The 27,556-nt window shown below is 39.1% G+C and overlaps 1 protein-coding gene across 1 annotated transcript in view; it reads left to right on the top strand.

Annotated features, from left to right (window-relative positions):
• The first annotated feature begins 443 nt into the window (after positions 1 to 443).
• The window catches only part of PHC2 (polyhomeotic homolog 2), a 115,662-nt gene continuing 88,549 nt past the window's right edge, over positions 444 to 27,556 (top strand). The window contains exon 1 of the mRNA XM_025382939.1: positions 444 to 876. The gene's annotated coding sequence lies outside the window, so the exon portion shown is untranslated. The remainder of the gene's footprint in view (positions 877 to 27,556) is intronic.

The following is a 27,556-nucleotide window of genomic DNA, read 5'->3' as shown; positions in this document are numbered from 1 at the left end:
GCGCCGAGCCGAGGGGGCGGGCTGAGGGGCGGCCCCCGGGAGAGAGCGGCCAGGTGGAGGAGGAGCGCGGAGGCGACCGCAGGTAACGGGCGGGCGCGTGCGCGCTGGGGCCGGCTTGCGGCTGACGGGCAGCGCGCGGGGGACACCGGCCGCCGCGCTGCCGGCTTAACCCTTTGGGCACCCAGCTGTCACGGTCGGGCCGGAGTGCTCGGCCGGGACGGGCCGCGCGGGGCGGGGGCATTGCCATGGGCACGGACAGACGGGCGGCAGGCGGCCTGACCCCTGGTCCGCGGCGTGGGGCCCGCGCTGGGAGCCCGCAGTCCCGGCCAGCGATCGGTAGAGCGCGGCGCCCCCAGGCCGGTAACCCGCCGCGAGGAGGGCTGCGGGGAGCTCTGAGGCCGAGGCTTGCCGGGGGGCTGCCGGGAACGGGAACGGGCCGAGGTCCCGTCACTGGAGCGCTTTCTCCGGGGACCGAACCCCCTCCCGCGGAGAGGCCCGCGCCGCGGCAGCCCGTGGCCTTGCGCGGCCTGCGCCTGCTCCGCTCGTCCCGCAGAGTGCGGGAGACCCGGGGTTCGGGCCTGACCAGGGCGCCCGCTCCCCAGCCGCGGCCTGACAGCCCAGCCGCCGGCACTTTCGGTCCAGAGTCAAGCGTGGCATGGGGGGTACCAGCAGAGGGAACCGGGGTTGCTGGAACTGGGAGGAGAGAACAGTCCCCTAGAGGAAAAGCGGGCCCCAAGGTTGGAGAAAGAGGGATGCCCTAGAAAGGCGCTGGTCCCTTGTTTTCTGTGCTGGGTGATGACCTGACACCCATGGGAAAAGGTCGGTGCTGGACACCTGGATCGGGTCTGTCATGCACAGAGGAAGCGGCTGTTCTACGTGAGTGTCTAACACATTTCTTATAAGGCGAAGCTTAAATTCATCTTCCTCCCCCAACCCCCTCCTAGGTCTGCTACAGAAGTGTCTTCTTGTAATTATCCCCCCTCCCCCATTTCACTAAGACTGGTGGCAGCTTTAGGCTCACAGTGTAATTTAGCTTTCGCTACAATAGAAATGGTAGGAGGAGAGATGCGCCACTGATATTAAGCTTACCCTGGGAGTTTTTTGGAAGTGTGGGGGAAAAAAATATTTCTGTCACTAGTGGGGATGAAAATCGGCTAATGCGTACGGGATATCAATAGAGTTTCTTTTATGAGTCTAAACTCGTTCCTTCTAAATCAAGAGAAAACGCAGTTACAGATGAAAAGTACCAGGAACCAATTTGATTTTGCAAGTGAAGTGCAAATTGCACTTCTACGTTGCTCTTGATGTCTTTTATCACCCAACAACAAATACTTGGCATATGCCAGGCACTCTGCTATGTCTTGGGGATGCAAAGATGAATAAGATAATTAGTCCTTGTCCTGAAAGAAGTGGTAGGAGAAACAAATGAAATTGCTAGTAAAAGTGATTAACAGCATAATAGACGTGAATGCAAAGGACTGTGAAAGCACAGAGGAGGGAACAATTAGCTGTCTGAGAGGACCAGGGAAGGCTTTCCAGAGAACACATTTAAACAAGGTGTTGAAGGGTGAATAGGAGTTCACCTTGCAGAGAAAATTGGAAAGGACTGAAAAGGCAGCCAAAGCGGGGGAACAGCAAATGCAGCCACATTAAGAATATGTTATCTCTAGGGAATGGCTTTCTATTGTAACTATGGCGTTTTTCCTTCCTCTGTAATGTAACTTCCTAAAAGTAGCCCGGAATTTCTCATTCCCAGCCCAGTTGTCCAGTGATATTTTTCTTATCGTTTTCTCTGCCATATTTTCCCCTCATCAGTTTTTCTGAGCCTCATCCCTGGTCTTTGTCACTCATGTCTTTCCAAGTAAGAGTCCATCATGTGGAGGTGGAATAGGAGTAGTTTTCAATCGCTCTAAAGGAGAGGGCCTGAAAACTGGGCATAATGTTTGGCACTAGAGGCAGCATCTGAGGAGGGCAAATCTAAACCATACAAAAAGAGAATACATGGCCATAACTAGGGAAGCAATGCTGGATGTCAAATCTGTGAGACCTGGGGAAATAAGTATTACGATCAGAAGCTGGAAGGATCTGGATTAAGAGAGGACTGAAGTGTGAGATGGGTCAGGGCAAGTAGTCCAGGACTGAGACCATGAATCATGCAAATGCAGCTGAGCCCACTGTTGCATGGTGCCAGCTGTGCACAACAGCAGTGGATCTGCCAGACTGGGCCAGGCCCTCCATAGGCTTTCCAATGCCTCCTCCTTTCTGTTTACCCTCCCTCCTTACTATTATCCTTTTCTCTTCATCCCAGTTTCCACCCATGTCTCACATGTACTGGGCTTCTTTTAATGAGGTCTTAGCTACCAGAGCAGAGAAAATCCCATTCTGCTGTCTTAGTATCTATCTCTAGAACTATAAATAGTTCATTTAACCTCATCAGCCATCAACTAGCCAGCCTATTTTTACTTCCTAATCATTTAGAAGCTGAGCAAGGTTGGGCCCAGAGTAGCAAGGTGGACCTCATCCCCAAAACTCTCCTAATATTTGAATCAGATAAAGGCCTTTTTGCTTTGCTTAGACCAAATTTATTTTTAGAACAGCTTATGGCGAGTTTTTGGCAAATTTTCTGTTTTGAGTTATATTACAGATCAAGTCTAAAGAAGGTGTCACTGGGGTGACATGCTTAATATGCTCTGCTAAGACTGATGATACTGTCGTGCTGGAAAATCATGGGCGGTATTTAAGCAGTCTTCTCAATCAGCGTATTTACTGAACACCTGCTTGTGTGCAAATACTGTCCTGTATTTGTGATGTGGAGGAGACAGGAAAATGAGAGGGGTGGTGTAGTATGGGGGTTATTCTCAGCTAAACAAAGATTTGGATCCCAGTTCTACCAGGTACTTGCTACATGACTTTGGCTTCAGTTTCTTCATCTGTAATAATGCCACCTACCCAATATTGTTGTGATGAGTAAATGAAATCACAAATGTATAGCAGCCATTTAGTACCTTTTTGAGATGCTTAATGTGTGGTATTATAGGAGCTGAGAAAAGAAAAAAAAATGGTGATAATTGAAGCCATATGATTAGCTGAGTACACGGGTGGTAACAGCATAGAAATAGAATAGAGGATGAAGGACTGAAACTTGGAGATATATCCCACATTTAGGGAGGGAGGGAGAAGCCATGGAGTTCGTATGGTAGAAAATAAGGAATATCAAAGAAGCAAGACAACCATCTAATTTATTCATCAAACAACTGCATTCTATTCACCACCATTTGTTGTGTACCTGACAGATGCCAAGGCAGTTAGACATGCTATTAACCATGAGAGTGTAGTATCATAGAAGTCAAGAGAAGAAAAAGTTTTGAGCTGCAGAAATTGGTCTGCAGTATGAAATTGTATAGAAAGAGTGGGAAACATTCATTATATTTAGTAAACAGAAGGTCATTAGTAACTTTTTGAAAATGATAGCTTCACTAGAGTGGCGGGGGTGGCCATGGGGATATTAAAAGCCACATTAGAGAGAACTGTGGCATGAGATGCAGATAAGAAGTGGAGACAGCATGCAGATCACCTTTTGTATGTTTGGCAATGAAAGGAAGAAAAGAAATAGAAAAGTGATTAGCAAAGACAGCACAGTCAAGTGGAAGATTTCATTTTCTCTGTCTGCTTCATTATTTTAGTTGACCTAAAATATTATTATTTTTCTTTCATTTCCTTAATAGTAAGTCAGCAGTCCATTTCTTAAACTTATTGCTTTGACAACTACCTGTATGTTTCATTGAACAGTAATAGTACAGCTATCATTTATTGAGTGCTCACTATGTGCTAGGCATTGTGCTGAGCTCTTTGTATACATTCTGTTCATTATCCCATTTAATCTTCCCAGCACCAGATTATAACCACACAACTTCTTGGCAACATGGAAAGACTAAGTAAATTGCCGGAGGTCACATAGCTAATGAGTGGCAGAGATGGGATTTGGATCCAGCTCAGACTCCAAAGCTTTCCTGAAGGATCATGCTATACTGTCTCTGAAGTCAGGGCCAGCTTTGTGGGTGTGCAACCTGTGCAGTCTCCCAGGGCCCTATGTTTAGAGGGGCCCAGGCTTGGTTTAATACTCTCTTGTTGCTGTCTTGGAATTCTTGATAATTTTTAACAATGGGGTTCTACATTTTCATTTTGCACCAGGCCCCACAAATTAGGTATCCAGTTCTGCCTGAAGGTATCTGTACTACCTCCTGAAGGTAGGAAAGCATTTTGCGCTGTGGCCTTTGTTTTGGGTAGGTGGCCTAAGTCCTTGCTGTGTCATGCTGCACAATCACATTTTCCTATGGTCCCCTCATTTTGAACTCCATGAGTCTGCTGGTGTGAAGGGCAAAAGGAGATGCCCAGTCAATATGAAGAGAATAGAGAATAAAGAGGCAAGGAATTGCTTACTTAGAATGACTTCTGGAAACTCATCCACCATGTTGTGAGGGTATTACTAGAGAGAGTTATAGTCCTGATGCTATTGTTACTCCCAGTTCAAATACAACACAAGTTCATTTCTATTCCTTTTTTAGTTAGATATACCCATTTGTTCATGGGAAGATATGGAGACCATTTTTCAACCTACTGAAACAGAAATTGGAGTGGAACAGGTACACTACGACTTGTCTGCCCTCATCTGGTGCCTTTTTAATCAGGTTGATGCTACCCTTTGACCCTCAAACCATGGACCCCTCCAGCAGCTTTGAACCCCACTGGTTGCCACCATTGTCTGGAATGCTTTTGTTCTCTCTTGCCTTTGTTGCCTGCTCTGTTCCTTCAACTACCCACATGAATCAAGAAAAACAGAAACTTCTATTTTCTCTCATTTTTGGCTTTACGGTCACTACTTGGAACTGACAACCAATTAGTTTTTTCTGGGTTTCATGGTTATGGTTCTCTCAGAAACAGTTTTTACTCATCCTCTTGTTCCTCTCACTTCTGGTCTCTCTGAGTAATGATTTGACCAAGTCCTGACATCACTTGACACTTACCACTTGACCAAGTCCTATGCCAACCAACCTGGATTCCTTTGTGGGGGAAATCAGACAAGACTGAGATTGTATTGCCTCCTCCCATTACCTGTCTCATCCCCGTTCAGAGTGTTTGTTCTCATTTTCTATGCCCAACATGGATCAGGTAAGCCTAAGAATACGTGAGAAGAAAAATATGAAGAGATGTCCAATATAACCTGCAGTATACACATGAAACACAGTTTACATGACTGGGCTGGGTCTTCTCCATAGTCTCCTAGTTATGCTGTAGCATGGTCTCCATAAGGCACTGTAGTAGTTATCCATTGCTGTATAACAAATTACCCCAACATTTACCAGCTTAAAACAAAATTTTCTACTTATCTTTTAAAACTCATTTCAAGCATTACCTCTCAGAAGGCATTTCCCAGCTTGCTTTTTAAGAATTAGTAATCTCCTCTTTGATATTTCTTCATACGTTAGCATCTCATTATAGCATTTACCACATTGTTATAATTGCTAAGGACCATGTCTTTTTCATACCCTTAACTTAAGCTCCTAAAACTATTTCTTGAACATCATAGATGCTCAGTAAATGGTTGTTAAAAGAGCTTAAGAATAACTCATACCTTTATCGGCTTTCACTCTATTCTTTATAAAACGTAGGTATATTGCAAAGTATCTAGCCTTGTTTCCTGTGATAGGCTCATATATCATTGTTGTTGAAGTTTAAATGTAAAGAAACCGTTGTATATGTCCAAGACTGCTTGACCTGCCAACTTATGTACTCCAGTGAAGGCTTCTTGAACTTATCTTTATCTATAGGTCTCTGTGCCATTCCTAGTCTGAAACCAATTCTGGCCTTTATAGGAAATTATACAGTGAGCACCCCTAGTCCAGAGATACTTGGTTCAATAACGAAGTCAACATGTGTTCACTATTCAGATATGTGACTCTCAATTTTATGAGGGTACATCTGTGTCTGGCTTATTCACTGCTCTTTTCCCAACACCATGCCCTAGTAGTTGCACAGTAAATACTTAGTGAATGAATTAATGAAACTCAGTTCTTGATAACTCACGTCCCATTCCTGTTATCCAGGTCCTGACCTCTGATCACCCAGAATCTTAGGCCTGATTCATCATTTCATGTGACCCAGACTTTTTGTTTTGGTCCTTGACTTTTATCTTCCAGGACCTTACTATAGCTGGATAAGAATCTGACCCTTTGCTTACTCAGAACTAAAGTATCTCTTTGTTTCTTGATCGTCCTAACTAATAATATAGGGCAGATGCCCTTAGAAAAATATTATTTTCTCTACCTGAAGCCAGAAACATTCAGAATACATATTAAATGTATTTAAAAATATTTAAACTGAAGATAATTACATTCAAATTTCTAAAGAAAGTAAACAGGCCCTTTAAGAAACAAGTTTTGGGCAGAGACCAGCGTCTAAAATTTTGTGAGTCTATTAGAATGATTAACTTGTAAGCTTCAGCAAATCAATGCAAATTAATTTTTATACCAACCAGTGAATCAAAGGAGGGGAGAGAAATGAGTGAGTGTGTAAATATGGTTGCCAGGGAAACTTTTCCTGACAGAAGAGAGAACCTCTCAGGAATTTATACAGGCCCACAGAAGCAATGTAACCTGATCTTTCTCTGTTCTCTTTCTGATGGGGGAAGAAAAGATGTAGAAACCATGGGTACAGATAAAGGTGGCTTTAGGCTTTTCAAGAGATTTGAGGAGTAAGTTCTCCAGGACAAATGATGACTATTATAAGGCACCCATTCCTTCTAAGGAACCATCTGGAAATAAATCTATCTCTAAAATAGTATTAATGAATCAATCTCTACAATAGTATTAATTTACTCAATAAATATTTATTAAGCACTTTTTTTTTTTTTTTTGAGACGGAGTCTCGTTCTGTGCACCAGGCTGGAATGCAATGGTGCGGTCTCAGCTCACTGCAACCCCCCGCCTCTCGGGTTCAAGCAATTCTCCTGCCTCAGCCTCCCGAGTAGCTGGGACTGCAGGTGTGCGCCACCACGCCCGGCTAATTTTTGTATTTTTAGTAGAGACGGGGTTTCACCACATTGGCCAGGCCTGTCTTGAACTCCTGACCTCGTGATCCACCCTCTTCGGCCTCCCAAAGTGCTGGGATTACGGGCGTCAGCCACCGTGCCCAGCCTTATTCAGCACTTTCTAAATAAAATATATATATTTCCTTTGCCCAGAAGGAAATATAATTATAAGCAGTTGATAATTTGAAAGTACTGCATTATACCTAGTTCTTTAACTTTTGCCCCAAATTAATTTTTTTAGTATAGGGTAATGTGAACTTAACTAAATATTTAATGCTTTTTCTAGAAATAAAATTCTGTTTCTGTACAAAAAGCTTAACACAAGTGTATCTTGTGTTATTTCTATTCTTTGGTTGCTGCTCCTGAGAAAAACCTAATTCATTGGTCTATAAAGCCATACCCCAAAGTAGATGTTCATCTACTGACAGTGTCATCTTAATTTTAGATACAGTACCAGTGAAGGACACATCCATCTCCTTGATGGCTAAAATCATGAGATCCTTCTTACTTTAGCTGTACGGGACGGATGGTTTCAGGTCTTAAAATCTTGGCTGTAAAATGCGTTTGGATTGAAATATAGAACACTGTCCCATATCTGAAGCCTACCATTCAGTGTCTCCATTCCTTCTCTTCCCACTTTTATTTTGTTTTCAGTTACAAATAAGGCTTGCATTTGTTTGAAAAAATATATAATTTTTAAGTCCTTTAATACTTTAATGTGCTAGAGTTATGTTCCAAGCACAGTATCTTCCATTGGCCTGCAGAGAGGCAGTCGGAGGTAAAGGTTCACTGCAGGGACACTAGAGCCATGATGCTGGGGTTCCAGCCTTGCCTCTTAGCCACTCATGAGCTGTGAACTTCCCAGCCTCCTTCCATCTGTTCTCTCTCTGCTCCAGTCTTCTTGGGTATAGTGGAGGAGAATCACAGTCCCTACCTCGAAGAATTATAGATTTAAACAGGTTAATACATGTGAGGTACATAATAAGAATTGTGTGAGTGTTACCTTTCATTATTTCCTATGGCCTCCTAGATAGAGTTGATCCCATTGAAGGAAGAGAAAGTTGAGATGTATAAAGGTATAATAACTTTCCTAGGGTATACAGTAAGTTTAGATTCAGACTATTCTCATTCTTAAGTTAGCACAGAAGTTTTCCATTCCACTTAGTAAGAGAGAGAGAAAATGAGAATTAGAATAAGAGGGCAGAACTTGGCTTTTAGGGCATTTTGAAATAGAGGTTACTTCACATAAGATGGTGACACTAAAGCACGTGAAAATGAAATTGCTTTATCCAAGGCAGAGTGTTAGAAATGGTTTGGAATAATATAAATAGGGAATGTAATACTGGGTCAGGCCCATTGTATAACCAACCCAAAATTTCGTTTCTGATCGTGATAACAGAGCTCAATTGGAGGGCGTACTGTAGCTGCTAGCCATGACAAAATCTTCTGATTACAGGGATGGACTTGCCGATCCCTGTCTTTTAATATCCTGCTGCCTTTGTTTACCTGAGTATTTAAGCTTTATTTCTATTTTTGGCTTCTACAATCTTATTTATTTTTTACAGAGGTTTCTAAAGAAAGAAAGACATGGAAACATTAATTATGGTACTGTGCTTAGTACCATAATAGAAGTATGGACCCTGCTTAGAAATGTTAGGAAAAGTTTTCTGGAGAAAGTGACATTTGAAGGGTAAGAGGGAGCTTCTCAGCCAGACAGGAAGCATTGTGTGCAAAGGTAGGGGTGTCTTTGAGAGAGCACATATGGGAGACCTCCAAACAACCTTCCAAGACCACAGCAGAACATATGAGGAGGGTTGTCGCAGAAACAAGTCTGAAAAGTAGGCTGGCATCAGATCACAAAAGGCTTGGTTTACCAGGCTGAGGAATTTGGACTTTATAGTGGCGACCAAAGGGAGCTGTTAAAGCCCTTAGGAGTAACGTGATCAAATCTGCCTTTTAGAAGGAACACATCAGCAATGTGAAGGTTGGTTTGGACAGGAGTGAGACCAGAGACGGAATCATGCAGCTAGCAAAGAACCTTTAATGAGCCTTCTCGTCTACTGCCAGTATGTTTACTCTTGAATATATATGTCTGTTCATTCAACCCTGGTTTGTTAATGGCATATGAGATACTGGACTTGCTGCTGGAAATACTGAGAAACAACATACTACCCATGTCTTGAAGTTGCTTGCAGTGTTTTATTTGTCCTAAACACAAACTTTCTTGAGTTTTCAGCTTCTCTTTTCTATCCTCTACTTCATCTCAGTCCCGGGACTGGGGTTCTAGTATGTTGAAGTAAGCTCATTTGGGTTTATCTTGTCTGTACTCCTCATGACATCACCCATAACTCCTTCCTTTCAGCCCTCATATTTCCAGAGTGCAAAGTTCTAATCATTTAATAAGTTCCTGTAGAGAATGCATCTATTACATCCCTTTATTTAGACTTCTGCTATTTAAATTCTTATTTTTTTCTTATTTCCCCATCCTCAAGTACTATATGTTAGCCATCTTAGTCACACACTTTGCCCTACTGCCTGTCCTTTACTAGCTTACAAAGTCCCGTCTTTATTCCTCTTTTCCTGTTCCCCCAAGTATATGCATACCAGAATTGCAGACTACATTATTTTCTTTGCTTTTCCCATGTGGGTGCCTTTCCCCCATGAGATCACAGTCCCTAGAGGAATAGCTCCTGACAATAAAGAAACTGAAGATGAGGCAATATTTCTCCTGAAATAGAAGAGAAGATGGAGTTGTATTAGAAACACTAGTGTTTATTACATAATAATTGGAATTACAACTTATTGAGTGCTCGTATATGATAATTGTCATGCGAGAGCATTACGTGAATTCTTATTTAATCCTCACAGCCACTCTGAGGTAAGTACTTATGTTATTTCCATTTTACAGATGAAGAAACAGGCTCAAAGAGGTGAAAATAGTTTGGGCACGTTGGCTTACACCTCTAATCACAGCATGTTGGGAGGCCGAGGCAGGAGGATTACTTGAGCTCAAGAGTTCGAGACTAACCTGGGCAACATGGCAAGACCTCGTCTCTAAAAAAAATTTTAAAAATAAGCCAGATGTGGTAGCATGCACCTGTAGTCTCAGCTACTCAGGAGGCTGAGGTGGGAGGATTACTTGAGCCCAAGAAGTCAAGGTTGCAGTGAGCTGTGATCGTGCCACCACACTCCAGCCTGGGTACAAAAAGGAAAGAAAAAAGGGGAAAAAAAAAGAGGTGAAATAACTTGTCCAAGTTCAAATCATGAATACATTAGCCAGATTTTGAACTGAGGACTGACTCTAGAACTGAAGTTCTTCATTACTGTGTAATGTAGGGTAAACATGCAGGCTTTGAGTTCAAGTACCTATGGTCATTAAGAGTGAGCTGATTTTTTTCAATCTTCCTTTAGTTATCACCAAATCTAGTTTATGTTTATCTTCTTGATTCTTACTAGTGATCTTAATAAGCTGTTTTATTTGAATCACAAGAAGGTCCAGACATGTTTCCCTCCCCCAAAGTTTGTGATCAGTGTCATAATTATATAGATTTGAGTTTGTATGTTAGCACTATTGTGGTGTTATAGTTCATTGTAGATACTATGCTTACAGTTTTGGGACCTACCTCTAGGTGAATGGATTGTGCCATGAAACATGGTTGCATAACATGTTTGTTGTAGAGAGAGCTAAATATCCTTTAAAAAGAAATGTTGTTTATGTAATAATTTGCACACCACATCAGCCTTCCCTAGTGATAAGTAGTAGACTGAATAATGACCACCCAAGTATATTAATTCCTTATCCCCAGAACTTGTAAATATTACCTTATAAGGAAAAGGGGTATTTGCAGAGGTGATTAAATTAAGGATCTTGACATGGAGGGGTTATATCTGGGTGGGCCCTAAATACAATCACAAGTGTCATTATAAGAGAGAGGCAGAGGGAGACACAGACAAGTGGGAGGCAATGTAAATGCAGAGGCAAAGATTAGAGTGATACGGTCACAAGCAGAGAGCCAGCAGTAACCAGAACCTGGAAGATTCAACAAATAGATTCTTCCCTAGAACCTCCAGAGGGAGCACAGCCTGCTGACCCCTTGATTTCTACCCAGCAAAGCTAATATTGAACTTCAGGCCTCCAAAACTGTGAGAGAGTAAGTTTCTGTTGTTTTAAGCCACTAAGTTTGTCATTGTTTTTATGGCAGCAATAGGGGACTAAACAACGAGGGTAGTCACTTATACTGCCTAGCTCGTTTTGAGAGAAAATATTATGACTTAATAAAGATAACAACCAACTAATATAACATGTATAATAATAATTTCAGCAAACATGTATGTAGTCTTTACTATGTGCCAGGCAGTGGTGTAAGCATTTGAATGAATTTACTCATTTATTCTTCATAGCAACTCCCATAATGGGAGTTCTGTTTTAAATGGGAAGGGCACAGAGAAGTTAGGTAACTTGGCCAAAGTGATGCAATTAGTAAATGGTGGGGCCAGGACCTGAACCAAGGCAGACAGTTTGATTTCAAAAGTCCATGCTATTAAACGCTATGCTATACAGGGCTTCACACTGGGCAAGCATTCCACAAAGGACAATGTGACAATGTCTAAAGTCTTTTCAATCTTCTAGTCTGTTCTTCATGTTTTCTGCTGTGTTCATTGTTTTTATCCTTTTCCATTAGGTAGCCTTTATCTTTAGTATTTTTTCTCTTCTAAATATCCTTGTGTAGTTTTGGTATCAGGGTAATTCTGGGCTCATGAAATGAGTAGGTAGGAGTTTCTTTTTCTGTTTTCTAGAAGAGTTTATTAGTATTGGCATTATTTCTTTTTTCGAATATTTAATGGAATTCACCAATAAAGCCGTCTATGCCTGGAGTTATCTTTGTAAACAGATTTTAAACCAAGAATTCAGGTACTTTAGTAGCTATAGGGCTATTTAGGTTATCTATTTCTTCTTGAGTGAGCTCTGATAATTTGTGTCTTGAAGAATTTATCCATTTCACCTAAGTTGTTTAAGTTGTTGGTATAAAGTAGTTCATAATATTGCTTCATTATCCTTTTAATGTCTGTAAGATTTCTTTCATTCCTATGACTGGTGATTTGTGTCCTCTCTCTCTCTCTCACTCTCTTTCTCTTGCTCTTGCTCCTTTTTCTGATCAATCTGGCTGGAGGTTTTTCAATTGTATTGATCTTTTCAAAGAGTCAGCTTTTCGTATCATCGATTTTTCTCTGTAGTTTTTCTGTGTTCTACTTCATTGTTTTCCACTCTTTATTATTTCCTTCCTTTGCATTTTATTTACTCTTCTTTCTCTAACAAACTAGAAGCTGAGGTTAATGATTTGAGATCTCTCTTCTTTTCTAACACTAGTGTTTTCATGCTATAAAATTTCCTTTAAGTACTACTTCACCTATATCCTACAGATTTTGATACGTAATGTTTTTGTTTCCACTAGGTTTAAAATATTTTCTAATTTTCTTTAGGATTTCTTCTTTGAACCATGAGTTATTTTGAAGTGCATTGTTTGGTTTTCAAATATTAGAGATTTTCCTAATGGCTTTCTGTTACTGCTTTCAAGTATAATTCTGTTATGCTTAGAGAATATGCTTTATATGATTTCAGTTCTCTTAAATTTATTGAGACTTATTTTATGGCCCAGAATGTATATTCTGTTGTTATTAGGTGGAATGTTCTATATATCTAAATTAAGTTTATAGTGTTGTTCAAGTCTTTTATATCTGTATTAATTTTTACATCTACTTGTGTCATCAATTACTAAGAGAGGAGTATTGAAATCTCCAACTATAATGGTAAACTTGTGTTTTCCTCCTTTTGGTGCTATCAGTTCTTACTTTTATGTATTTTGAACTCTGTTACTAGGTACATGCACATTTAGGATTGTATGTCCTCTTGATGAACTGCCCCTTTATCATTATAAGATTACCTTCTTTTTTCTGGCAATATTCCTTCTTCTGCAGTCTATTTCATCTGATATTGATATAATAACTGCAGCTTTCTTATGGTTATTGTTTGCATGGTGTATCTTTTCCACCATTTTACTTTTAGCCTATATATGTCTTTATTTTTAAAGTATGTTTCTGTAGAAAGCATATCTTTGGTTTTTAATCCAATATGAAAATTTCTGCTTTTTAATTGGGATGTTTAAACAATTTACATTTATTATAATTATTGGGATAGCTGGCCTTGAATTGACATTCTTGCTATTTGTTTTCTATCTGTCCTATTTGTTCTTTGTTCCTTTTTTTCTCTTTTTTTTTTTTTTTGCCTCATTTAGGATTATTTGAGTTACTTATTTTTGATCCCATATTGTCCTCATTATTGCATTATTGCATATGTGTCTTTGTTTTGTCTTTTCTTAGTACTTGTCCTCCTGTTTATAACTTATGTCTTCAACTTATCCCTGTCTATCTCGAAATAATATATATCACTTTACATATAGTGGAAAAACATTAAAGCCATATACTTCCATTTTTCCCTTCCGGCCCTTTGAGTTATTGTCATGTATTTTATTTAACATATTTTATTATTACTTTAAGTAGTCAATTATCTTTTAAAGATACTTAAAAATGAGGAAACATGACCTTTATATTTACTCACCTATTTATTGTTTCAGATGTCCTTTTTATTCCTTTGTGTTTCTGTTATCAATTTCTTTTTTTTTTTTTTTTTTTTTTTTTGAGACAGAGTCTCGCTCTGTCGCCCGGGCTGGAGTGCAGTGGCCGGATCTCAGCTCACTGCAAGCTCCGCCTCCCGGGTTCACGCCATTCTCCTGCCTCAGCCTCCCGAGTAGCTGGGACTACAGGCGCCCGCCACCTCGCCCGGCTAGTTTTTGTATTTTTTAGTAGAGACGGGGTTTCACTGTGTTAGCCAGGATGGTCTCAATCTCTTGACCTCGTGATCCGCCCGTCTCGGCCTCCCAAAGTGCTGGGATTACAGGCTTGAGCCACCGTGCCCGGCCTGTTATCAATTTCTTTAGACTAAATAACTTTCTTTAATATTTTTGGTAGTGCAGTTATACTGGAATTAATTATTTCAGTGTTTATCTGTCTGAAAAGTTCTATTTTACCTTTATTTTGAGAGATATTTTTACTAGGAAAAGAATTGTAGGTTAATAGTTTCTTCCAGGACTTTAAAGATGTCTATCCATTGCCTACTGGCTTGCATATTTTATGAGAAGAAATCTGCTGTAATTCTTTTTTTTTGAGACGGAGTCTCACACTGTCACCCAGGCTAGAGTGCAGTGGTGCGATCTTGGCTCACTGCAACCTCTGCCTCCAGGGTTCACGCCATTCTCCTGCCTCAGTCTCCCGAGTAGCTGGGACTACAGGTGCCCGCCACCATGCCTGGCTTATTTATTTATTTATTTATTTATTTATTTATTTATTTATTTTTGTATTTTTAGTAGAGACGGGGTTTCACCATGTTAGCCATGATGGTTTCGATCTCCTGACCTCGTGATCTGTCCACCTCAGCCTCCCAAAGTGCTGGGATTACAGGCGTGAGCCACTGTGCCCGGCCAGAAATCTGCTGTAATTCTTATCTATGTTACTCTAATGTCTTTTTTTCTCTGGTTACTTTTAAGGTTTTCTTTTTATCACTTCAGCAGTTTTATTATGATGTTCCTTGGAGTCACTTTCTGTATATTATGCTTGGATTTATGGATTTCATCGAATTTGGAAAACTTTTAGCTATGGTTTCTTTAAATATTTTTTTTATGTTCCCTTCCTCCCCACGTCTCTTTTCCTTCTGGAGCTCCAATTTCATGAATATTAGATTGCTTGATATTGTCCCACAGGTCACTGATGCTCTGTTCATTTGTGTTGAGTCTCCTGTGTCTCTGTGCCTCATTTTGGATAATTTCTAATTCTGTGTCTTCAAGTTCACTGATCTTTACTTCTGAAGTTTACAATCTGTTGTTAATCTCATCCAGTCTATTTTTGGTTTCAGATGTTGTATTCTTAGTCTCTGAAAGTTTAATTTATGTCTTTTTTACACTTTCCCTCCCTCTTGTCCTCATGTTCATGTTTTCCTCCACTTCTTGAACATGTGGAACATATTTAGTAAAAGTGTTTTAATATACTTGTTTGCTAGTTCTTTCATCCATGTCATTTCTGAGTACGTTTTTACTTATTTATTTTTTCTTCTGGCTTAAAGTCTGATCTTCCCATTTCTTTGCATGCCTGGTAATTTTTTATTGGGGACTAGGTATTGTTAATTTTATATTCTTGATTACTAAATTTCATTATATTTCTTTAATTAGTTTTGGCTTTTATTTTGGATGCAGTTATGTTACCTAGGATTACTTCGATCCTTTCAAAGACTGCTTCTAAGCTTTATTATGGTGGGTCCAGAGCAGCCATTGCTCTAGAACCAATTTAGACCTCACTACTTTGGCAATATCCTTCTGGGGGTTGTATCTAATTCCTTGTCTATTACAAGGTCTTTCTACTCTGATAGATGTGAACACAAACTATTTACAGCCCTGTAAGAACTCTGGGAATGGTTCTGCCTGCTCCTTTCCAGTAGTCTTGAGTGGGTTCCTCTCATGCATGTGCAGACCAGTACTTAGTCAAAGACTCTAGGGAAGCCTATCGGTAGAACTCCAGAGTGTTCTCTCTATCTCCAGTTCTCTGTCCCACAAATTCTAGTCACTTTGCCCTCCTGGATGTCTAATCTCAGTCACCTCGACTCAGTGAGATCTAGTCCCCCTCCCTGTAGTGCATCCAGGAACTGCCTGTAGGCAGTAAACTGGTACACTCATAGGACTCACTTTGTTTGTGTCCCTTTTCTTAGAGATCACAGGCCTGTGCTGCCTGTCAGCCAATGTCTGAAAACCATTTCTTTCTATATTTTGTCCAATTTTTTTACTTGCTTAAGGCAGGACAGTAAATCTGCTCCCTGTTTTTTTAACTTCTAAATAGAAGTCTCAAACTTATTTTTTAGGGAACGTACATGTTGACTGCTAGTAGATTCCTTTCTTTAAAGAAATTCTGTCATTTAAAATATGGCTTGTGAATAGTTAAAAAGTAGATCTGCATTTAAAATAACAAAATTCTACATGATAAATTAAAATAGGATTTAGGAGATTTAGATCTTCCCCCACCTTGCTATCTAGCATATGATTAGAGAGTAATTCATTGCTATTAGAATGACAGAGGTTTGAAAAAGAATTTCAAAATAAGGCTAAGGCAGACCAGACTGTGATTGACTGCAGATCCATGGTTGTACAGAGCTGTAACCAGTTACTGAGTCTTGGCTGTAAACCCTTTAACTGCCCTACTGTCTATTTAAATTCTTTGTCAGTGGGCTTCAGTGTTTAAATGTTTACTTTGATAAACATCCCAACATTCAAACAAGGAGTAAAACATTCAGAACCATTGAGATAAAGATCAAAACAATAGTGAGAACATCTGACAAATGCTAACTTTGTAAACTGTAGAAGCCTCCACTAACTACAGACTGTCTGACCCCAGAATTAGGACTTTTCTCCCTGTCCTTGCTGGCCACACTGAAAATAAGTGAGGCTAATTACAATAATCTATCCTAGGGGCAGGTTATTTGGGGCAATAAATCAACCTCAACTGTTAACCTTTGGTGTGTGTGTGGGGGGGTGTGTGTGTGTGTGTGTGTGTTTATGTGAGAGAGGGAGAGAGAATAGATATGTAAACATGATGCATGGTCACTTATTTATTTAGTATCTTATATATGCCAGGCATTTTAATCTTCATAACAGCCCTGCCAACTCAGTTTTTAGGTATACATATAAGGGATTTAATTAAAAAGCTGAGATCTAGAGATACTAAATGATGAGTTCAAGTTTTTCCATTATACTATGCTGTTTCTCACAATGCCATGCTGTATTACCCTCAGTAGCACCATAATTCAGTTGTCAGTAGACCACAAACACAACCTTGGGTCATCCGTCTTGCAGTCATGTACTCTGGGCCACAGGAGGCATTGGAAGACAGAGTTTGATGGATAATTACAGCTTTTTTCATTAGGAAAATAATTTGAAGTTCATGGTTTACATACAGTGGATCAAAACAGCAATAAAGCAGTGAATACACTTTGTTATTATCTATCGAGGCCAGTTTTACTGAAAAAGACTGATATATCCCCAATACCATACCACCTGCTGCTCAAAGACAAGCCTTTTAGTTTGAGGTTGTAGTCACTATTGGCAAAGCCTGACTGTGTTTGCAACTGTCTTTTAAACTTACAGTCTTCATAAAGAGCCTTCACTTTTGAGATTGTTGCCATTGAATGATTTTTCTGTGGCTGTTTACTAGCTGGGCCTGAATAATCTCCTGCACCAGCCACTTTGCCTGCGGTCTCCTTTATTTCATTCATCATGAGGAAGCCACCTCAGGCTCCCATTGTCATTTCTCTCTGCCTATATGTCAGTGTCCAGTGTCGGTGGACTGGCTATATTTCAATACTTCAGTGTTAGATAGTAGCCCTAATAAATGCTTGTCAATTTAGCAACAGTAGTTATCCAATTATTTCTGTTGTTGTGGTATAGACAGTCTTGATTATAACTACTTAAAAGTCCGGGCCAGGCACCGTGGCTCACACCTGTAATCCCAGCCGTTTGGGAGGCCGAGGCGGGTGGATCATCTGAGATCAGGAGTTTGAAGACAGCCTGGCCCGTCTCTACCAAAAATACAAAAATTATCCAGGTATGGTGGCACGTGCCTGTAATCCCAGCTACTTGGGAGGCTGAGGCAGGAGAATTACTTGAACCCTGGAGTCAGAGGTTGCAGTGAGCTGAGATCGTGCCACTGTACTCCAGTCTGGGTGACAAGGGTGAGACTCCATCCCCCCTCCAAAAAAAAAGTCCATATGTAAGATCCCTGATGATAACCCTGAGTTTCCTATAAAGATGAAAATGCTACCAGCCTTTACTTTGGCTTGTGACTAATTGGGCATTAGTGCCTTACTTTTGAAATCTATGTCAAGCTTTTAATTCTGTTTCTGAATTTTTCAATGACCATGCTATCCTTCAATTACAAGATTTATGCTCCTGATGCATCATCAATACTCTTTCAAGTTTTATTTTCTAGTATTAGAGATAAGTTGCACCGAACTTGAGTATTTGCCACTTATTAGGGTAGGGGCTAGATAGGGTACATATATCTGGCACTGTATCAGTGAGGGGTTTTTTCAGCGTGAAATGTGCTGGCCTGTACAAGGATTAAATCCCTAACTTTGGTTTTATTAGTGATCATGCTTTTTATATACAGAATGAGGATTCCAGATTCATGCATTGTTTATTTATTCCTCTTCACCAAAATTTAGGGTAAAGCTGGTGGCAATTGAATAGAAAAGGAAAAGTGATGTTTAGTGTTTGTGTGCACACCACGTGTGTGTGTGTACAGTGACACTTTGATTTTTAAGTTACCATATAATTAATAGTTAAGAGAAAGGCTCCAAGGCCAGTCTAACTAGAATTCTGGCTCTTCCAGTTACTAATTATAATTGTAACCCTAGTCAAGTTACTTAACCTCTCTGTGTTATTGTATCTTGTGACCTTGATCAATTTACTTTAGTTCTAATATATTTTTTTGTGGATTCCTTAGGATTTTTCACAAACACAATTATGTTGTTGGCAAATAACAGTTTTACTTCTTCCTTTCCAATCTTTAAACCTTTTTTACCTGCCTTATTGCACTGCCTAGTACCTCCAGTATGATATCGAATAGACAATTGAATGGCCATTCTCAATCTTAGGGGGAAAACATTCAGTCTTTCCCTTAATAAATATGATGTTAGCCGTAGGTTTTTGTTAGATGTTCTTTAAGAAATTGAGGAAGTTTTCTTCTATTCCTGGTTTGTTGTGAATTGTTATGGTGGTTGAGTATTGAATTTTGTCAAATGATTTTCCTTTGTCTATAAAGATGATCAGGCCAGGCGTGGTGGCTCACGCCTGTAATCCCAGCACTTTGGGAGGCCAAGGCAGGTGGATCACGAGGTCAGGAGATCGAGATCATCCTGGCCAACATGGTGAAACCCCACCTCTCCTAAAATACAAAAAATTATCTGGGCATGGTGGCTCGCGCCTGTAGTCCCAGCTACTCAGGAGGCTGAGGCAGGGGAATTGCTGGAACCCAAGAGGTGGAAGTCACAGTGAGCCAAGATCGTGCCAGTGCACTCCAGCCTGGGCGACAGAGCAAGACTCCATCTCAAAAAGAAAAGAAAAGAAAAAGATGATCATATGATCACCTTCTTTATTAATATGCTGATTTACATTGCTAGATTTTTTATGTTAAACTTTTCCTTAATATAACAACAACAAAAAAGCAAAACAAAAAAAAAAAAAACCAGAGATGTTCCAGTATGTTTTTCTGTGCATTTTTGGGGAACTAGCAGTATCTTAAGGTAGTTTAGAATCTCTAGGTTTATTCTCTAGTTGTCTCTCAATTTAAAGACTGTATGTTAACGATATAATAATCAACAGCAATATATCTTCTGGGAGGGAACAAATGATTATATTGAGACTTCTTGATTAGTGATTTAAGTATATTTTAGAGAAATATAAACCAGTACAAGGAGAATATCATATTTATACTAACTTTCAGATTATTTATTTCTCCCATAATTCATAGAAAAATAATTTTAATGCTTTTGAGAACTTCCTTTTTAAAGAAATGAATATACTGGGTAATGAAGCTGGCTGGCTAAATAAGACATATAAGTATCGAAATGTAATTCATTCCATATTTAGAAATTATTTTGAGCTAGTAGTCATAATAAATGGAAGTCTCTAGGTAAAGAAAGACTTGGTTCTTCATGGGGGGATAAACAAAACAAGGACCTCCATAGTTGGTGCCTTTATTTATCATTCTTGCTATTTAACTGTGACCATAATATAATGTTTGTTCTCTTTATATAAAGGAAGGTTTTTGTTGTTTGTTACTATTTCCAGTCCTGTTTAATTATAATGGCTACTATTTTTGTAAAGAAGGTATTTTAAAATCAATGTTTAAATGTAGTAAAAATGATTCATTCCCCCAATGCCAGTTCCAGTCCTACAAATGGAAATAGCACTGAGGAGGACATCAGCTGATTTAATCTTCCATTAAGGTTTTATTTGCATAGCCCTTGATCCCTAAAGGCTTAGTCTGCCCATTGCCTCAACAAACCCTTTGTACAAATAAAATTGAATCAAGCAGATGAGTGAGTAAGTGTGTCTGGATAGCAGCCCTGGAATATCACTACCCTTCTCATGTGCAAAGCTACATTTCCCAGCCCTTTCTGCATACACACAGGCTGTGGGGTCAAACCCGATTAGGTGCTCTCATCAACTCTTTTACAGGATTGGCCTTTTCAGCTTCAAGAAGCAGCATGACCTGTTCCATTCAGCGACTGTTCTTAGCCCATTCTTTAGCTCTGTCTGTTACGTTCCCATGGAGTGAGGCTCTGGCTTCTCCTGCACATGCTCCCTGAGAGAGTCATTCACAAAGACAATCTGCTCTCCAAGGAAAAGCAGCAAAGCCAGCTGAGGAAAGAGATGATGGATCATGCCAACCAGAGGGGAAGAGTAAGGCATATTAAAAATGACATCAGTGCAGTAATCCCACAGGGATTAATACAAATTGAACTGGTATGTTTTTCCTGGAAATTCCAGCTCATTCCAGGCATTCATTTTTTCCATAAAGGAGTGGGGGTAGGTTTGATTCTTTCCATGTGACAAGCAATTCAGCAGCAGAGGCAATTAAGCCTTATTGACCGGCACTATACAAAACTACTAAATATTCAACAAACAGACCTTCCAGAGAAAATACATGAGGTCATTATAGTAATAGTTTCCCCTTTGGGTATTCTTTCAAAATATATTTATTTAGTTTGGGTGTGAGAGAATATAATGCCTATAAGGATAGTTTAAAATGGCAGGAAACAATCACGTTTTAAGTATGTGACATTCTGTTTGCATTATGTGAATAAATTTCTGCCTCTTTGCAATGAGTTCAGTTCACCAAATATATATTATGAGCCACCTACCCAATGATGGATGAATGTTACTCTTCTAGCTGGCCGAAAACCTATGTATGGACCAAGTGGGACAGACTATAGAACTGGAAGAATGTGGACTTCTGTGCTAACTGGTGATAGATAGGTTGGGCCTGGAAAGGGCTGGTCTGAGGTCGCCTATTAGATATAAAGGAACTCTAGTTTATTTTTTAATAATGAATGTTATTTTTATTACAAAAGTATATATTTTCATTATAGAAGATTTGGGGTAGAGGAATAAGCACAGGCAAGAAAAAAACCTGTTATCCTAGCACCCCAAAGTAATGCTGTTAACGTTTTGTTTTATATCCTAGTTTTTTAAGTTTATGAGTGCATACATTTTCTTATTTTAAAAAAGATCTTGTCTTACTCTTTCATAAACTGATTTTATCACCTTACTATGAACCTTTTTGTGTCATTAAATATGATATTCTATTTTATGAAAGTATAATTACTAACCCTTACCAATGGGATTTTAAATCTTTAATTTCCTCTCTTGTAATGACCATTCGGGTAGCTAAATCTTTGTGAACCCTTGGGATTATTTTTAAGATATATTCATAAACATGGAATTACTGGGTTAAAACCTGTATAAAATACTATGGCTCTAGATGTATATTTTTAAAACATACCCCAATTTATATGTCTTTCAGCAGTGAGTATGTGAGAAAATTTGACTTCTAAGCTACACATGATTGAACAATATCAAACTCTATATTTGTATTTATTTACTTGTATATTCTTGCACTCTGATTAAATTCTCAAGCTTGATGTAAAGTAGTTATCATTGTTCTCAGTATTCAACTAGTGGTCTACAACAAGTATGTAGGAGATGGGGGAAGAGATGAATTCCTGAGAGTCTGGTTCTCTCCTGGGGCTCTTAAGCCCTGGGATGGTAACAAGGAAGTCAAGAAGACTGGCATTTTATCTTTTTGTCCCAAGTCCTAGATAAAGGATGAGAGATATACTTAAAACCTCCTAAAAACAACCAGGCGTGGTGGCTCATGCTTGTAATCCCAGCACTTTGGGAGGCCAAGGCAGGTGGATCACAAGGTCAGGAGTTTGAGACCAGCCTGGCCAACATGGTGAAACCCCGTCTCTACTAAAAATACAAAAAAACTTAGCCAGTGGCACATGCCTGTAGTTCCAGGCTACTCAGGAGGCTGAGGCAGGAGAATCACTTGAACCTGGGAGGTGGAGGTTGCAGTGAGTCGAGATCGTGCCACTGCACTCCAGCCTGAGCAACACAGCAAGACTTCATCTCAAAACAAAAACAAAACAAAAAGAAACCTACTAAAAACAGAAAGGGTATCTAATCTTCAAGAGCTTACTGTCTAGTCAGGAGAAAGAACATACATCCACATGAAGCAAACTAGTGCAAATAAATTCATACAATTCAAACTATTTTCTTATTGGTTAATGATTTAAATATGTTATTCTTTTTGCTTGTAAACAGATTCTGACGTGATGTGACAAAAATAGACTGACGGATTCACTCCCTCTCCAGCTTTCCATCACACTTAATCCAGAAACTTTCACTTCCAGTAATGGCGAGCTAGGTAATTAGGATGACAAGCATTATTCACATAATGCTAACAGAATGTCACATACTTAAAATGTGATTGTCTTCTACTATTTTAAACTGTCCTTATAGGCATTATATTATCTCTCACAACTTAAAAAACAGAGAAATAAATTTTTTAAATTTTCTTACATGTTCTAAAAAGCTAACAAAATAATAAAATAGGCTTGGGCCAAAATCTAGGGTAAAACAAGAACCCACAGAGGTAAACTCACCATTCAAAGCCTCTTTCTCCCCACTCACACCTTGTTTGTGCTCTGGACCCACATGATCAGGGACAGGCCAGAAACCTGACCACAGAAAACACCAATATCAGGAATGCCATCTCCTGAGAAAGCTAACCTGATGACTGCTTCATTGTATTTAACTTCATCTATTTCTATGAAACACATTGATTGTACCATTTTTTTAAAGTGTTGATATTATTAGGTATATAAATTTGCTTCCATTGTTTTAAAATAAAAATACTCTCTCTTAGAATAATGAATTTGAAAAGTACCTCTCTTTCTCTGAAGGCATTTACTAGTCTGAATGAAATATCTGTGTAGTCAGGCTGAGTTTTTGGTAGTCTTATAGGGGAAGGAAGACAGGAATCAAAGCTGAGAGCCTGCCCAGGGTAAGAAATCTGATAAACCACTTCCCTGTTTAATCCAGGAATCTCAAGCACTCCATCTTCAAAGTAAGAGTGAACTAGAAGTAAACCATTACTGGAGCAACTCAAGTTTGTGTCAGGTAGTCCAGGGTACCTCAAACTTTTGACATAGATAGACTAGGATGGTTCCATACTAGTAGTGTCTTCTGGTGCTTGACAGAAGCAAAGAAAAATCATTTCTAGAGAATGGTGCCATTATCTTAGGATATTTATTAACCTTGAAAATATTTATTTTCTAGTATAATGACCAACAGTCAAAGATAACACTTTCACAAAATAACAAGATACCCTGAGTAGTAAACAGCGGAAACAACACAGAGTCCCACAGAAACTTCAGAAATTGCAATCATTAGATAGACTGTAAAGTAACTATCCTATGTATAAAGAGATTTTTTAATGAACTTGAAAATATCTGCAAGAAGAGAGTCTATAAAAAGTATTGTAACAGATTATTTTAAAACTAAATAGAACTTACAAAAGTGAAAAATATAACAATCAAAATTATGAACTCAGTGAACATATTAATCAGTAGATCATACGCAGCTGAGGTCAGAACTGAAAGATGAGTCTGAAGAAATCATCCAGAGTGTAGCAGAGAAGAGGAAATGATGATAGGAAAAGATAGGGTAAGAGACATGGAGGTAAAGTAAGAATACCTACTAACATACCCTTATGAAAGTCCCAGAAGATAAGGAAAGAGAGTTTTGGTACAGAGGCATATTAGAAGAGATGGTAGCAGAGAATTTTCCTTAATTGATATAAAACACCAATCCACAGATTAAAGAAGCCTAATAAATTTATTATTCTGATAAGTAGACCCAGGCAGAAGGGCAGAAGGAAAATTTATCTCAGATGGGTATCCCAAAAGGAAAATTAAAGGCATTTTGAGGCAAACAAAAACAGAGTTTGCCTCTATTACATCAAATGTAAATGGACTAACTGTTCCCATTAAAAGACAAAGATTGTCATACTGGATAAAATAATACTAAAACTCTCTGCTGTTTGTAGAAGACACACCTGAAATATGTCAGTAAGTTTTCAACTGTGGGTGATTTTGCCCTCAAGAAGATATTTAACTGTGTCTGGACTTATTTTTGGTTATCATAACCTGGGCAAGTGCCATTGTAAACTACAACGCATAGAACTGCACCCCCCCGCCCCCCACACACACACAAGGAATTACCTGGCCCAAATATCATGGTTGGAGAAACCCTGATATAAGTAAACAGAAAAGTTAAAAGTGAAAAGAAATGAAAAGGTAGTAAAGAAAATATATACCAAAAGTAAGCCCAATTGCTACATTAATTATAGACAAAATTACAATGACTCAGAAAATACTTCTAGAAATAAAAGGGATTACTTCAAAATAATAAATGTCTACTTGCAAGGAAAATCTAAGAATATTAAATTTATATTCATCGAATAAAATGGCCTCAAAATACTTAAAGCAAAAATTCCACAACTCTAAGGAAAAACACAAATTCATTATCAAGGTGTTTTATATTTTCATTCTTCTCTCAGCATTTGATATAAAAAGCAGGCAAAAAGCCCCAGTAAAAACATGTAAGATTTGAATAACACAATTGTCAAATTTCACCTAGGAACATATATATAGCACTGTACTTAACAACTGCAGAATATATATTATTTTCAAGCATACCTGGAAGGAATATTTATAAAAGTTGACTCTGGCCGGGCGCGGTGGCTCACGCCTGTAATCCCAGCACTTTGGGAGGCTGAGGCGGGTGGATCACGAGGTCAAGAGATCGAGACCACCCTGGCTAACACGGTGAAACCCCGTCTCTACTAAAAATACAAAAAATTAGCTGGGCGTGGTGGCGGGCGCCTGTAGTCCCAGCTACTCGGGAGGCTGAGGCAGGAGAATGGTGTGAACCCAGGAAGCGGAGCTTGCAGTGAGCCGAGATGGTGCCACTGCACTCCAGCCTGGGCGACAGAGCGAGACTCCATCTCAAAAAAAAAAAGTTGATTCTATACTGTTTCACAGAGCTAGTATCAACAATTTCATAGGATTAAAACCCCACATAATTATGCTGTCTGACCACAGTGTATTGTTAGCATTCAATAAGAAAAAGATGACTGGAAATACCAATATTTGGAAATTAAGCAGTACACATATATAATCTATCACAGTAGAAATTAGAAAATATTCCTGACTGATCATGAAAAATACTATATATAAACTTTTCAGTAAATAATTCATCTATCTCAAGAAGTTAGGGGAAAAAACAGCAAATTAAATCTGAAGAAAGTAGAAGGAAAGAAATAATAAGAAAAGTACAGGAATTAATGAAATAGAAAACACTTACAGAGAGGATATGCAAAGCCAAAAGGTGATTCTTTTTAAAGACTGATAAGACTACTGCCAGGTGCAGTGGTTCACACTTGTAATCCCAGCACTTTGGGAAACTGAGGCAGGTGGCTCACTTGAGGCTAGGAGTTCAAGATCTACCTGGCCAACATGGCGAAACTCTGTCTCTACTAAAAATACAAAAATTAGCCAGGCATGGTGGTGCATACCTGTAGTCCCAGCTACTTGGGAGGCTGAGGCACAAGAATTGCTTGAACCCAGGAGGTGGAGGTTGCAGCAAGCCAAGATTGCACCACTGCACTCCAGCCTGGGCAACACAAAGCGAGACTCTGTCTCCAAAAAAAGAAAAAAAAGAAAAACAGAAAGACTATAAATCCTTATAAAGACTGATTGAGGAGAAAAGAGAAAGACACAGATAACCAAAATCAGGAATGAAAAGGAAGACATCACTGCAGATCCTAGAGATATTATAAAGAATACTTTTTAAAATAAATGAACTTCTTACTCTGGGTAAACAAAGCCCTGTCTCATCTAATTCGTACATTCATCTCATTTTATACGGTTTTCGCTCTTGTCTACTGTGCAGCCATTAAATATGCCAAGTTTGTTTCTCTCATAGGGTCTTCATTACCAACTAATGCAAAGTAATGCAATGACTGTCTCCTTGTCTCAGATTTAAATATAACCTCCTCAGAAAGGCCTTTCCTGACCACTCAATCTAAGGTAGCCACCTGATATTCTTCATACCATTCAGTTTTAACTCCTTAATGAGCTCATGCTATTTACTTCGTAATTGTTTGCTCCCCACTCCAGATATAAAACACATCAGAGTAGGAACCTTATCTTGCTCATCACTCTATCCCAGAGTGCTCGATAAATATTTGTTGATTGAAGTACAGTCTTCTGATTCAGTCACAGAGAGGTGGGCCATGAGGGAAATAAGGAAAAACGTAGAAACAGGAAATAAATAAAAATCAGAAACAATTTAAGATCCTATTGTGTGCAAAAGTGAAGTGGAAAGAAGAGACAAGAAAATACATAAAGGGATTAAAAGAAAGAGAGAAAAATAATTAGATAGTACTGCTGTTATGTTTTGGAAAAACTCTTAATTAGAAGGAAAAGAACTAACTTTATTAAGCTACCTCAGTGTAGGAAAACTAAATTACCAGATGATGTGGGTTTTTTTTTTTTTTTTTGAAAGATGTTATTTCAATTTACAGTCATCACCAAAATTATTTTCCTCATTTTCAACCTTTTCCTAGGAAGAAAAGAAAGTGAGTTATTTTATTCTATAGAAGGAAAAACAAAAGCCTATTTGTTTTAATCAAGTAAAATTGTCAAAGATGACTGGCAGCGCCATTCACTGAGAAGGAATATTAGGAGAAGTGTTTTGCAGGGAAATCATGAGTTTCAATTTTAACAGGTTAAAATTTAGATATTTTGAAATATCCAAGTAGAGGTGTTGACAAGATAATGGGATACGTCACTCAGAGGAGAGGTCTGAGCTGGAGATCTAAATCTTTGATGTATGGATGGTAATTGAAGCCATAGGCATAGATGTGAGTGTCTAGAGAGAAAGAACAGCATATGAAAAAAATGGGGTTTTGTGGATGTATCTTAAGGAGCTCCAATATTTAATGGTTAGGTGGTAGGAGACAAGCCTTTGAAGGAGACTGAGAAGGAATGGTCAGGAGAATATGGTTTCATGAAAGCCAAGGGGATTTACTGTTTCAAGGAGAAGAATGGTCAGCAGTGTTGAATGCTGCTGAGGCACCAAAGAAAATGAGAATTGAAAATGTTTATTACCTTTAGTGACATTGAAGTCTTTGACCTCAGTGAAAGTAATTTTAGCAGAGTGGAGATGGAATCTGAGTCAT

This window comes from Theropithecus gelada, chromosome 1 (genome assembly GCF_003255815.1).
Source record: "Theropithecus gelada isolate Dixy chromosome 1, Tgel_1.0, whole genome shotgun sequence".
In the NCBI taxonomy this organism is placed as follows: Eukaryota; Metazoa; Chordata; class Mammalia; order Primates; family Cercopithecidae; genus Theropithecus; species Theropithecus gelada.
The sequence above is the reverse complement of the archived record's forward strand: the minus strand, read 5'-3'. Positions and strand labels throughout refer to the sequence as shown.